The following is a 12,034-nucleotide window of genomic DNA, read 5'->3' on the forward strand; positions in this document are numbered from 1 at the left end:
TTACTCCTTTTTTTTGCCAGCACCAACATCAGCCTTTGTAGTCCCCCTGACTTTCTTCATTCTGTTCTTGAGTTCCTTTGGCTGTTTTCTTGAGGTCTTTTTCTTCTCATTTAGGCCATGTTTTTGTAAGCCTGTGTTTGGGCTCGCTCTTCGCATAATCCAAGGAATCATAAATCATTCCAAAGCCAGTTGTCTTGCCACCACCAAAATGGATTCACAATCCAAATACAAAGATGACATCTGGTGTGGTCTGGCACATTTTGGCCAGTTTTCCCCAAATTTCTGTTTCAGGTACTGTTGCCTTTCCAGGGTGAAGAACATCTATGACCATTTGTTTCTGCCAAAGTAGTTGGTTGGTCATGAACTTCCTGGTCCAGATAGTTACTGTGTCATTCACGATGGCAGCTGATCTTCAAGCAGCCAGGGAGAAAAAAAAAAAACAATACTTTTTTTTATGTTTTATTTTTTTGTCCAAAGAGGCATGTGGGATCTTAGCTCCCCAACCAGGGATGGAACCCACACCCTCTGCATTGGGAGGCAAAGTCTTAACCACTGGACCACCAGGGAAGTTTCTAATCATTGGCATCTCTTGACTTGTAAATGTCTCTCTGCGTCCTTCATGCAGCCTTCTCCCTGTGTGTGTGTGTGTGTGTGTGTGTGTGTGTGTATACGTGCTTGTGTGTCCAAATTCCCCTTTTTATAAGCTCACAGTCATGTTGGATTAGCACCCACCCTAATGACCTCATTTTAACTTGATTACTTCTGTGGACATGAATTTGAGCAAACTCCAGGAGATAGTGAAGGACAGGAAAGTCTGGCGTGCTGCAGTGCGTGGGGTCAGACACTACTGAGCAACTGAACAACAGCAACCCCGGTGCAGGTCTTGTCTTCAAGTACAGTCACTTCCTGAGGTCCTAGGGGCCAGGACATCAACATGTGAATTTGGCAGGGAAAAGAGGTCACAGTTTTCAAAGAGAACACAGATTTTTCAGGAGCGCAACTTCTGGGAAAATTGAGGAAAATGGCTTGTCATTTAGTCCAGAACCTTACAAAGAGTTGTTCACCGTTTCTGTGAACAGACCTGCAGGGTCTAAACATCCCCCCTGCTGCTTCTGCCTCAGATGAGCTGTCTCAATAGGCCCACATGTCTGAGCACTTCATCCTGTGCTCAGTGTAACCAGGACTGGTGCCCAGCATTCACAGGCTGAATTAGTATTTATCAGACATTATTTTCTTTTTATTTCTTCTGTTTATATCTGATAGAGCATCATATGGTTGGGCTGCTGTTTTGTTGTTTTTTTAACTGTATGTGGTTAAGTCATAATGGGCTTCCCAGGTGGCACTAGTGGTAAAGCACCTGCCTGCCAATGCAGGAGATAGACGCAAGACACACAGGTTCGATTCCTTGGTCAGGAAGAGTCCCTGGAGAAGGAAATGGCGACCCATGGTATTCTTGCCTTGAAAATCCCTTGGACAGAGGAGCCTGGCAGGCTACAGTCCATGGGGTTGCAAAGAGTCAGACACCACTGAAGCAATGGAGCACACAAGTCATATTAGCTCTGATTTTTATTTCTGAAGACAAAAGGGAGGTGGAAGAAAAGACTTGTTGTAAAAAGAATCTGCAGGGACTTCCCTGGCAGTCCAGTAGTTAAGATCCCATGCTTCAAATGGAGGGGGTGCACATTCTAACCCTGGGTGGGGAACTAAGATCCAGCATGATATGCAGTGTGGCCAAAAAAAAAAAAAGAACCTGGGACACTTAGGCTGTGTCCACCTTTCGGCTGCTGTCACTTGTGCTGCTGTGAAGATGAGTGTGCCTGGATGTCTCTGCACACCTGTTTTCTACTATCCTGAATGTATACCTGGGAGTGAAATTCCTTGCTCCTATGGTAATTCTAGACATTTAACTTTTGAGGAACTGCCAGGCTGTTTTCCATCGCGGCTGCCCCATCTTAACATTCCCACCAGCCCTGCACGAGAGTTCCGAGTGTGTCTCCCATCTTCACCACTTGTTTTCTGAGTGTGTTTCTTGTTTTAAATAATAGCCATTCTGTTGGGTGTGCTAGGCCTTCCTTGGTGGCTTAATGGTAAAGTATCTTTATCTTTAGTGGTAAAGTATCTGCCTGCCAATGCAGGAGCCACAGAAGACGGGAATTCGATCCCTGGGTGGGGAAGATCCCCTGGAGAAGGAAATGGGAACCCACTCCAGTATTCTTGCCTGGAGAATTCCATGGACAGAGGAGCCTGGCAGGCTACAGTCCAGTGGGTAGCAAAGAGTTGGACACAACTGAAGTGACTGACCACCACCACCAATGAGTGTGTTAGTAGTGTGGATAAGCAAATTGTGGTCCAGCCATACAGTGGAATGTTGTTGTTGCTTGTTGTTTAGTCGCTCAGTTATATTCTTTTCCATTGTGGTTTATCACAGGATATTGAGTATAGTTCCCTGTGCTATAGAGTAGGACCTTGTAGTTTATCCATCTTATATATATATGCTAGTTTGCTAATGCCAGATTCCCAATCCTTCCCTCCCTCATCCCCCTCCCCCTTGGCAACCATAAGTCTGCTCTCTACGTCTGTGAATCTATTTCTGTTATATAGATACATGCATGTCATATTTTAGATTCCATATATAAGTGATATGATATTTTCATTTTTTGTCTGACTTAGTATAATAATCTCTGCTGCTGCTGCTGCTAAGTCGCTTCAGTCGTGTCCGACTCTGTGTGACCCCATAGATGGCAGCCCTCCAGGGTCCCCGGTTCCTGGGGTTCTCCAGGCAAGAACACCAGAGTGGGTTGCCATTTCCTTCTCCAATGCATGAAAGTGAAAAGTGAAAGTGAAGTCGCTCAGTCGTGTCCGCCTCTTAGCGACTTAATGGACTGCAGCCCACCAGGCTCCTCCACCCATGGGATTTTTCCAAGCAAGAGTACTGGAGTGGGGTGCCATTGCCTTCTCCATAATAATCAATCTATATTGCTGCAAATGGCATTATTTCATTCTTTTATTGGCATTATTCATTCTTTTTACAGCTGAGTAATATTCCATTGTATATATGTACCACATCTTTATCCATTCCTCTGTCGATGGACTTTTAGATTGATTCTGTGTCATAGATACTGTAAATAGTGTTGCTGTGAACACAGGTACATGTATAGGATGGCAAGAGTTTTTAATTAAACTGTCTATTTTTTATTGGGGTATAGCTGAGTAATGGTGTTTTTGATAGTTTCAGGTGAACAGCAGAAGGACGCAGCCATATGTATTTAATGGTAACCAGGCATGCGTGCTAAGTCACTTCAGTTGTGTCTGACTCTGCGATTCTATGGACCATTGCCCACCAGGCTCCTCTGTCCATGGGATTTTCCAGGCAAGAATACTGGAGTGGGTTGCCATGCCCTCCTCCATTCTCCCCCAAACTCCCCTCCTATTCAGGCTGCCATATAACATTGAGCAGAGTTCCCTGTGCTATACAGTAGGTCTTTGTTGGTTATCCACTTTAAATATAGCAATGTGCACCTGTCCATACAAAGGCAAATTTTTGTGTTACATATATTTTGCCACGATTTTTAAAAAATGTTTTAAAGGTCAGGATAGGGGCGGTTGGGTGTCATAGGAATGAGAACCACGGCATTAGGCTTGGGAGACAGACTTGGAATCCAACCTACCTGTCTGCCCATAAGAGTTACTAGTTCCTCTCTGTTTTGGCTTTGTTAACTGAGAATAGGACAGTATTTGTTATAGAGGGTCTTTGCCAAGATTAAATTAGTTAATAGACGTAAAAAGCTCCTAGAAAATGTTAAGTGCTCAATAAATGTTAACAGGCACTGGGAGGCCTACAGGAATAGGGCCTAAGGTACTCATGTTCTCCGGGAGACCCATAAAATGTTTTCTGAGGCCCGGAGAGAAAGAGGGCAGAAATGATCAGCTCCGAAAATGCAAAGAGAAAACTGCAGAATCAGAATGAATACCTTATCACATGTCTCCACATTTACAAAAATGTGTCAACTCCATCAACCGCTAAATTCTGTATTCATAAAGATTTCATTACATTTCAAAACAGCTCCTAGGTTAAATTTTCTCACTTTGCAGGAATTCCCCAGCCTGCACAATGATTGCCAGTCTCAAATTGCACGCATTCCTCTTCGTTAAATATTTTCACATGCAGTGTTCTAAAAAGGACTTTTGAGTTTTTAAAAACACAGGCACAGAGTTGTTGGTTCCTGGGGATATGGTGCTTTTTCACTGGTTTGCAGATCGAGGGGCGGGGTCTCCACTGAGACCTCCCAGTGCTGCCCCTCCCCAACCCTCCAGAGGTTAGCCCATCCCTCCCTCGTTGGTCACAAGATCACAGGATGGTGAGGCCAGTGGGTTCACATCTCAGACTCTTCTTCTTTTGTCAACTGTGTGTCCTTGGGAAAGTGACTTACCCTCTCTGGAGCTCTCAGAGTTGTCATTTCTCAAATGGGCATGATGCCTCCACCCCAGGTCGCTGGGCAGATTCTGGTGGGTGACTATGTCAGGTCCAGCCTTATGAGCCAGAGGCCTCATTGGCTCAGCAAGATGCCAGTTTCTCAGCATCTTCTCTCCCCAGAGTACTGCGCTGATTTTTTTTGGCGGGGGGGATTGCGGGGTGCGGGCCTTGGCATGCAGCTTGTGGGAATCTTAGTTCCCTGATCAGGGATCAAACCTGGGGCCTCAGCAATGAGTGTGCTGAGTTCTAAACACTCATTACCAGGGAATTCCCAGTATTGCACTGATTTTATGATTTGAGAGTTTCACACAATACCTGCAAGAGAATTAGGTGTGTGTTTCCTCTGGCTGTCATAACAAATTCACATAAACCTCTCACCTCAAAGTCTGGAGGCCTGAAGTCCTCCAATTCAAGGTGCCTGCAGAGCTGTTTCTTTCCAAGGCACTAGGAGAGCGATCTGATTCCCTGCCTTTTCCAGCTTCTCCAAGCCACCCACACTCCTTGCATCCTGGCCCCTTCCTCCAGCTTCAGAGCCAGGAATGCAGCATATTTTTCATCCTTTTTCCACAGTCACATCTCCCTCTGACTATTAGGGGACAATTTCTGAAATCATGAGCCTTGGCCAGGCCTGCTTGCCTGAATTGCCTCGAAACAGCAGGTCCTGAAAAGCAAAGTGGTGCTGCCTCTGAAAACTAACCAGAAGAATTTGAGAGGGGCCAAAAGGAGGGAGGAGATGCCAGCCCATAATATGTCCTACCAACCTCCCAGAATCCTTCATGCTTGAATCCATCTTGAACAAGAGATGCACACACCACCCGGAAGAACCAGGGGTGTGTGTGTGTGTGCTCAGTCACTCAGTTGTGTCCAACTCTTTGTGACCCCCTGGACTGTAGCCCGCCAGGCCCCTCTGTTAAGAGAATTTTCCAGGCAAGAATACTGGTGTGAGATGCCAATTCCTCCTCCAGGGGATCTTCCCAATTCAGGGATCGAACCCAAGTCTCTTTCATCTCCTGAATTGGCAGGTGGATTCTTTACCACCGAGCTACCAGAGAAGCTCTAAGCCTGGTGACTCAGACTAAATGTGGGCCAAACAAGATGACTGGCCAGAGGCAACTCAGAAACCAACCTCATTACCATAAACCCTGAGCCTTCGAGCCACGTAGCAGAGCAGTTCTCCTGGGTTCCTTTATTTGCTGTTTTCCACCCCCACCCGGGCGCCCCCTTCCCAACAAAGTCTCTTGCTTTGTCAGCCCGTGTGTCTCCTCAGACAATTTACTTCTGAATGTTAGACAAGAGCCCACTCTCGGGCCCTGGTAGGGTCTCCCTCCCTTCCTGGTACATGATCACAGTCAGGAAGGGATCTCTGATGTGGACTTCTTTGGGTAGGGGGAGAGGGCGTTATTTTGCCTGTCCCACTGGGATGGGAATCTGTGTTGGGGGCGGAGGTTCACAGGCATGAGTACTGACCAAGGAAGGGAGACAGTGGCTACCTGTGGCCTCAGGCTTGTGGCCTGATGACTCAGATGGTGAAGAATCTGCCAGTGATGTGGGAGATCCAGGTTTGATTCCTGTTTAGAGGAAATGGCAACCCACTCCAGTATTCTTACCTGGCGAACCCCATGGAGAGAAGAGCCTGGTAGGCTATGGCCTAGGGTCACAAAGGGACATGACAGACGCGAGAAAAAGCTGCCTGGCACTGACCCTGGGGTGATTAGGGCAGGGGGATAGTGATGCCGAGTGTGAGAGGAGCCAGTTGGGATGTGAGCTCTGAGTCGGCTGGTTTGCATGTGAAAGGCACCCTAGGGTGACTTGTTTGCTGTCTCTGGGAATTAGCTGGTCCTGGGAGGGGCTGAAGCCCCAGATGTCAAAGCATCAGAAACAACAAAATAAAGACATGGGTAACACATCCATGTCTAACTAATACACCCAGAACGCGGTTGTTGTTGTTCTAAGTCTTGTCCGACTCTCTGTGACCCCATGGACTGCAGCATACCAGGCTTCCCTGTCCGTCACTGTCTCCCAGAGTTTGCTCAAACTCATGTTCATTGAGTCAATTATGCCATTGACTCGTTCTCTGTCAACTCATTCTCATTCAACCAACTCATTCTCTGTTGTCCCCTTTTCCTCCTGCCTTCAATCTTCCCCAGCTTCAGGGTCCTTTCAAATGAGTCAGCTCTTCACGTCAGGTGGTCAAAGTATTGGCGATTCAGCTTCAGCATCAGTCCTTCCAATGAATAATCAGGGTTGATTTTCTTTAGGATTGGCTAGTTTGATCTCCTTACTGTCTAAGGGACTCTCAAGAGTCTTCTCCAGCTCCACAGTTTGAAAGTATTCATTCTTCGGTCCTTAGCCTTCTTCATGGTCGAACTCTCACATCCATACGTGACTACTGGGAAAACCATAGCTTTGACTATATAGATCTTTGTCATCACAGTGATGTCTCTCTTTTTTAATATACTATCTAGGTTTGTCATAGCTTTTCTTCCAAGGAGCCAGCATGGTAGACACAAAGTAAATTCTTATCGAATCTATGCAGAGGAGAAAGAGAGAAAGGACACAATAATCCTGTATCTTATGGACTTCCCTGGTAGTCCAGTGGTTAAGACTCTGCCTTCCAATGCAGGGGATGTGGGTGCGATCCCTGGTTAGGGAGCTGAGATCCCACATGCCTCACAGGCAAGAAACCAAAACATAAAACAAAGCAATATTGTAACAAATTCAATAAAGACTTTAAAAATGGTCTGCTGCTGCTGCTAAGTCACATCAGTCGTGTCCGACTCTGTGTGACCCCATAGACGGCAGCCCACCAGGCTCCCCCGTCCCTGGGATTCTCCAGGCAAGAAGTGGGTTGCCATTTCCTTCTCTAGTGAATGAAAGTGAAAAGTGAAAGTGAAGTCGCTCAGTCATGTCTGACTCTTCGCGACCCCATGGACTGTAGCCTACCAGGCTCCTCCGTCCATGGGATTTCCCAGGCAAGAGTACTGGAGTGGGTTGCCATTGCCTTCTCCAAAAATGGTCTACATTAAAAAAAAATCCTTAAAATCCTCTGTCTTCGTGTTTTCATTTCTGGTCTGGCCTTTTGGGTCTTCTGGGGCCCAGCAGAATGCTAGCTTAGAATGTCTGACGGGGACACCAAGCCTTGTAGTGTCTTCAGTCAACACCAGGTGGCAGACCATCTCCACTGAGATTGGGAGGGAACCTGGCATGTTCGGACACGTGCAGTAGTAAGGCTGCGGCTATTCCTGAGGAAGGTCCAAGGAACACCTCTAGTAGGAGTTACCTGGCGGTGGAGGGATGGGCTTATTTATTTTTTAGTCACACCACCATGGTGGCTTGTGGGATCTTAGTTCCCTGACCAGGGAGAACCTGGGCCATGGCAGCAAAAGCGCTGAGTTCTAACCACTGGACCTCTAGGGAATTCCCAGGGAGGGGCTTCTTTAAAATGCAGGTTCCCAGCCCCAACTGACCCATTGACCCCTGGGAGACTGACTGTTGAGAAGTGGCTTCCAGGGGCTCCTCACCATGGTCCTTGTCAGGGAGGCCTCCGTGAAGGCTGGGTGACTTAATGTGAGACCAAGCCATGCTGGAGAATGTTATCCCAGCTCTACCCTTTGCCACCTGGATGACCTGGAACCAGTTACCTTGAACGCCTGAGTTTTTTCCTGCTGTCTTTTTTTTTGGCCATGCCATGCAGTATATAAGATCCTCCCCAACCAGAGATGGAACCTGTGCCCCCTGCATTGGGAGCACAGAGTCTTAACTACTGGATCTCCAGGGAAGTCCCTGAGTTTTCTCATTGTAAAACGGGCTAGGGGATTTCTGAGGATGCAAGGAGCTGATGCATTTAAAGTGCTTTGCAGGCTTCCCTGGTGGCTCAGTGGTAAAGAATCTGCCTGCCAGTGCAGGAGACATGGGTTTGATCCTTGACCTGGGGAGATCCCACATGCTGCGGAGCAACTAAGCCCTTGCGCCACAACTGTTGAGCCCGTGCTCTAGAGTCCAGGAGAAGAAACTACAGAAGCCAGCACTCTAGAGCCTGTGCTCCACAACAAGAGAAGCCCCCGCAACGAGAAGCCCGTGCGTCACAACTAAAGAGTAGCCCCCACTCGCCGCAACTAGCAGAAAGCCTGTGCATCAACCAACAAAGGCCCAGCACAGTCAAAAATAAATAAAATTATTATTATTTTCTTTTATTAGGTTGTACCAGGTCTTAGTAGGTATATGCAAACTCTTAGCTGAGGCATGCGGGATCTGGTTCCCTGACCAGGGGTTGAACCGGGGCCCCCTGCATTGGGAGCATGGAGTCTTAGTGACTGAACCACCAGGGAAGTCTCTAAAATAAAAGTATTTTTTTAAACAGTCAAAAATAAAGTGCTTTGCACAGGACCCAGCATCTGTGGGTGCTTAGCCAGTGATTGTGGTTGCAGTCAATTCTTCTAGAAGAGACAGGTCTAAATTGGGGCCTTCTGCCTCCTTGCAGTCTTGGGGAGGGGGTTGGATCTGCCCCCATGCCCACCACAGCTGTGATCTATAACCTTGCGTTAGCAGTTTTTCAAAGAAGGGGCCCTGTTCAGGTGTCTGAAAGCCGCACGCTGAGGGGTTAAGTGCCAGCAGCCGCTGATGATGCCTCGCGGCTGCCTCCAATCTCAGTCAGACCCACCTCGTGCCAGCCAGCCATGAAACTGCCGGGCGCCCCACATAGCCAGCCACAGAAACTTTGCGCTGGGCCCCCACGGGGAGGCTCGTAAAACACACTGAAGCTTCCCCTGCCGGCCCCGGCAGACTGAATATTTACAGACTCGGCTGAAATGAGACCCAGCAGGGCAAATTTCACAGGCAGCCCAGAAAAAGTCTCCTCGCCCCCTGTCCCTGGGAAAACAGGACATAAGGTGAAATGCAGTCTGTTAGGTCAAGGCCCACACCCTCAGCAACACAAGATGTGACCTGGGCTTGACATAGTCGCTCACTCGTGTCCGACTCTCTGCAACCCCAAGGACTGTAGCCTGCCAGGCTCCTCTGTCCATGGGATTTCCTAGGCAAAATTATTGGAGTGGGTTGCCATTTCCTTCTCCAGGGGATCTTCTGGACGCAGGGATGGAACCTAGGTCTCCTGGCATTGGCAGTCAGATTCTTTACCACCGAGCCACCAAGGAAGCCGGAGAGAGCTCTTCTGTTTAGCATTGGCTTCCAGGGCATTTCCTGTGTGCCAGGCTCTGTGCTAGGGACACAGCAGTGACCATGACCGAGACAGATTTCTCTGTGGAGCCCATGGGGAATGTTTCAAGCAGGAGGTGGAGTGAGCCTGGCTTCCTGAAGGAGCTGACTGGAAGGACATCCCAGGAGAGGGAACAGAATGTGCAGGAGCCCCTGGGAAGGAATGGGTGCGGCAATCTGGGAGGAACCTAGCAAGCAGGAATGTGTGTGAGTTGGGTTCAGAGTGACCTGTGAGGTCCCAGTGGGGTCAGGGATCAGGCCAGCAGACACAGGCAATTTGAGGGCACTGGGGGTGGGGATGGCAGGCTTTAGCAGTTGAAGGGATCCTCAGGCTCCTAGTAGGGATAAAGGTGTCTGTTATCCCAGAAAGGAAACTAGCACTTTCTGTCTCTAGGGAACTGGCAGCAGCCAGTCCTGGAGAAGGGGCAAGCCAAGGTGGGCTCATGGCCAAGTTATCTGGACAAAGGTAACAGCAGGGGGAACCTCCTGCAGACTCCAGGCATGAGGTCCGCCCACCCCTACTCCAAAGACCTGAACGTAGGTGGTAGGAGCACGCTGGCTAGCAGAGCTGATAAGGTTGGTAGTTCATGCCCAACCTGGACTGAGTCACAGCTGCGGGCTAATGAGAGAGGCGGCTAATTCATGGAAGAGCGGTTGGGGGAGGGGGGAGCGGGAAGAGTGGGAGAGAGAAAAAAAGATGGAGAGATGAAGAAGGAACAGAGCTTCAGAGAAACAGAGACAGACAGACTCAGAAGGAAAAAGAGACAGCAATGCACAGAGAAGACAGACAGACTGAGACGCAGAGAGAGACACACAGATCCAGACAGAGACAAAAGCAGATGCAGAGGGACTCGGAGACTCAAAGATATTGAACCTCAGGGGCTGCTGCGACCCCTGCCCCCCCACCACATAGCCACTGGATGGTGCCAGAGAGCCACACTCTGCCCCGCGGTTGTCCCTACCTGGCCTCTTGGCAAGCCCCAGTCCCATTCTCTCTGCCTGCGGTTCCCTTACTGGTCCACTGGCACGTTAGCGGGAGGCCCGACCCCAGGGTGGAGATGGAGATGAAGGCTGCAGCGGGGCTTCACAGGAATCAAGGATGTCCAGAATCCCTGTAACCTTGCCACCCCCATGCCAAGGTCCTGTGCATATCTCCTGTGCATAGCACTGCTTGTCCCGGGGTGTGTTTTCATTGGTCTGGGTGTGTGTGTGTGCACAAGTGTTTTGAAATGGGTGTGTCTGGTTTTATCTTGGGAGTGTGTATCCAGCCAGTCTCGGTCTCATGTTGTCTCAAGGTATGTGGTGTGTGTGTGTGTATGTGTATGTGTCAGAGGCTGGGGGGGTGTCTCTGTGTGTCTGATATTTCCAGGAACCCAGAAACTTGCCACACTCTCCTCTCCCCTCATCTTTCCCAGCAGTTCTTCATGGAGTCACCCAAGAAACTGGAGAACCAAAACATTCAGGAAAATCTCCTGGGATGCCAGAAGCAACGCTCTCTGGAGAGACAAGAATGGGTGTCCACAGAGGCGACTGAGCAAATTTTAGGTTCTGCTAAACCCAAGCACTTACTTGGTGCTGCTTTTCATGCTGTGGACCCGGTTTCCTCATCTGTATAATGGGTCTGATATGATAGCAGCCTCATAGATTTGTTGTCCAGTGATTGAGTTACGGTTTGTGAAGCTCTTTGAACCCTGCCTGGCACACAGCCTAAGGACTCAGTAAGTTTCAGAAACCATCTCTTTGATCCTTATATCTACAAGCACATCCATTAACCTGTGGGTCAGTGGGATCCCCTGAGAATTCTCCACTCACCACTAGGGATCTGAGGGTCGTCTTAAAGACTCAAATAAAGCTGCATTGACTCTTCCTGCAGCACATTAAGATCTTTGGGATCTTCAATCTTTGTTGCATCATGTGGAATCTTCTGTTGCAGCATGTGGGATCTAGTTCCCTGACCAGGGATCAAACCCCAGCCCTTGGCATTGGGAGAAAGGAGTCTCAGCCATGGACCACCTGGGAAGTCCTTAGAGTGTCTTTTTTTTTTTTTTTTTTCATTTTTAATCAAAGTATAGTTGATTTACAAAGTTGTGTTAATTTCTGCAGTACAGCGAAGTGACTCAGTTATACATGTTTCTTTTTAATATTCTTTTCCATTATGGTTTATCGCAGGATATAGTTGAATATGGGCTTCCCAGGTGACTCGGTGGTAAAGAATCTGCCTGCCCAATGCGAGGAGATGCAGGACACATGGGTTTGTTTCCTGGAGTGGGAAGATCTCCTAGAGGAGGAAATGGCAACCCACTCCAGTATTCTTGCCTGGAAAATCCCATGGACAGAGGAGCCTGG

The 12,034-nt window shown here is 48.5% G+C and overlaps 1 pseudogene; it reads right to left on the reverse strand.

Moving 5' to 3' along the window:
- The window catches only part of LOC129624931 (40S ribosomal protein S24-like), a 19,385-nt pseudogene continuing 7,351 nt past the window's right edge, over positions 1-12,034 (reverse strand).

Source organism: Bubalus kerabau, chromosome 1, assembly GCF_029407905.1.
Source record: "Bubalus kerabau isolate K-KA32 ecotype Philippines breed swamp buffalo chromosome 1, PCC_UOA_SB_1v2, whole genome shotgun sequence".
In the NCBI taxonomy this organism is placed as follows: domain Eukaryota; kingdom Metazoa; phylum Chordata; class Mammalia; order Artiodactyla; family Bovidae; genus Bubalus; species Bubalus kerabau.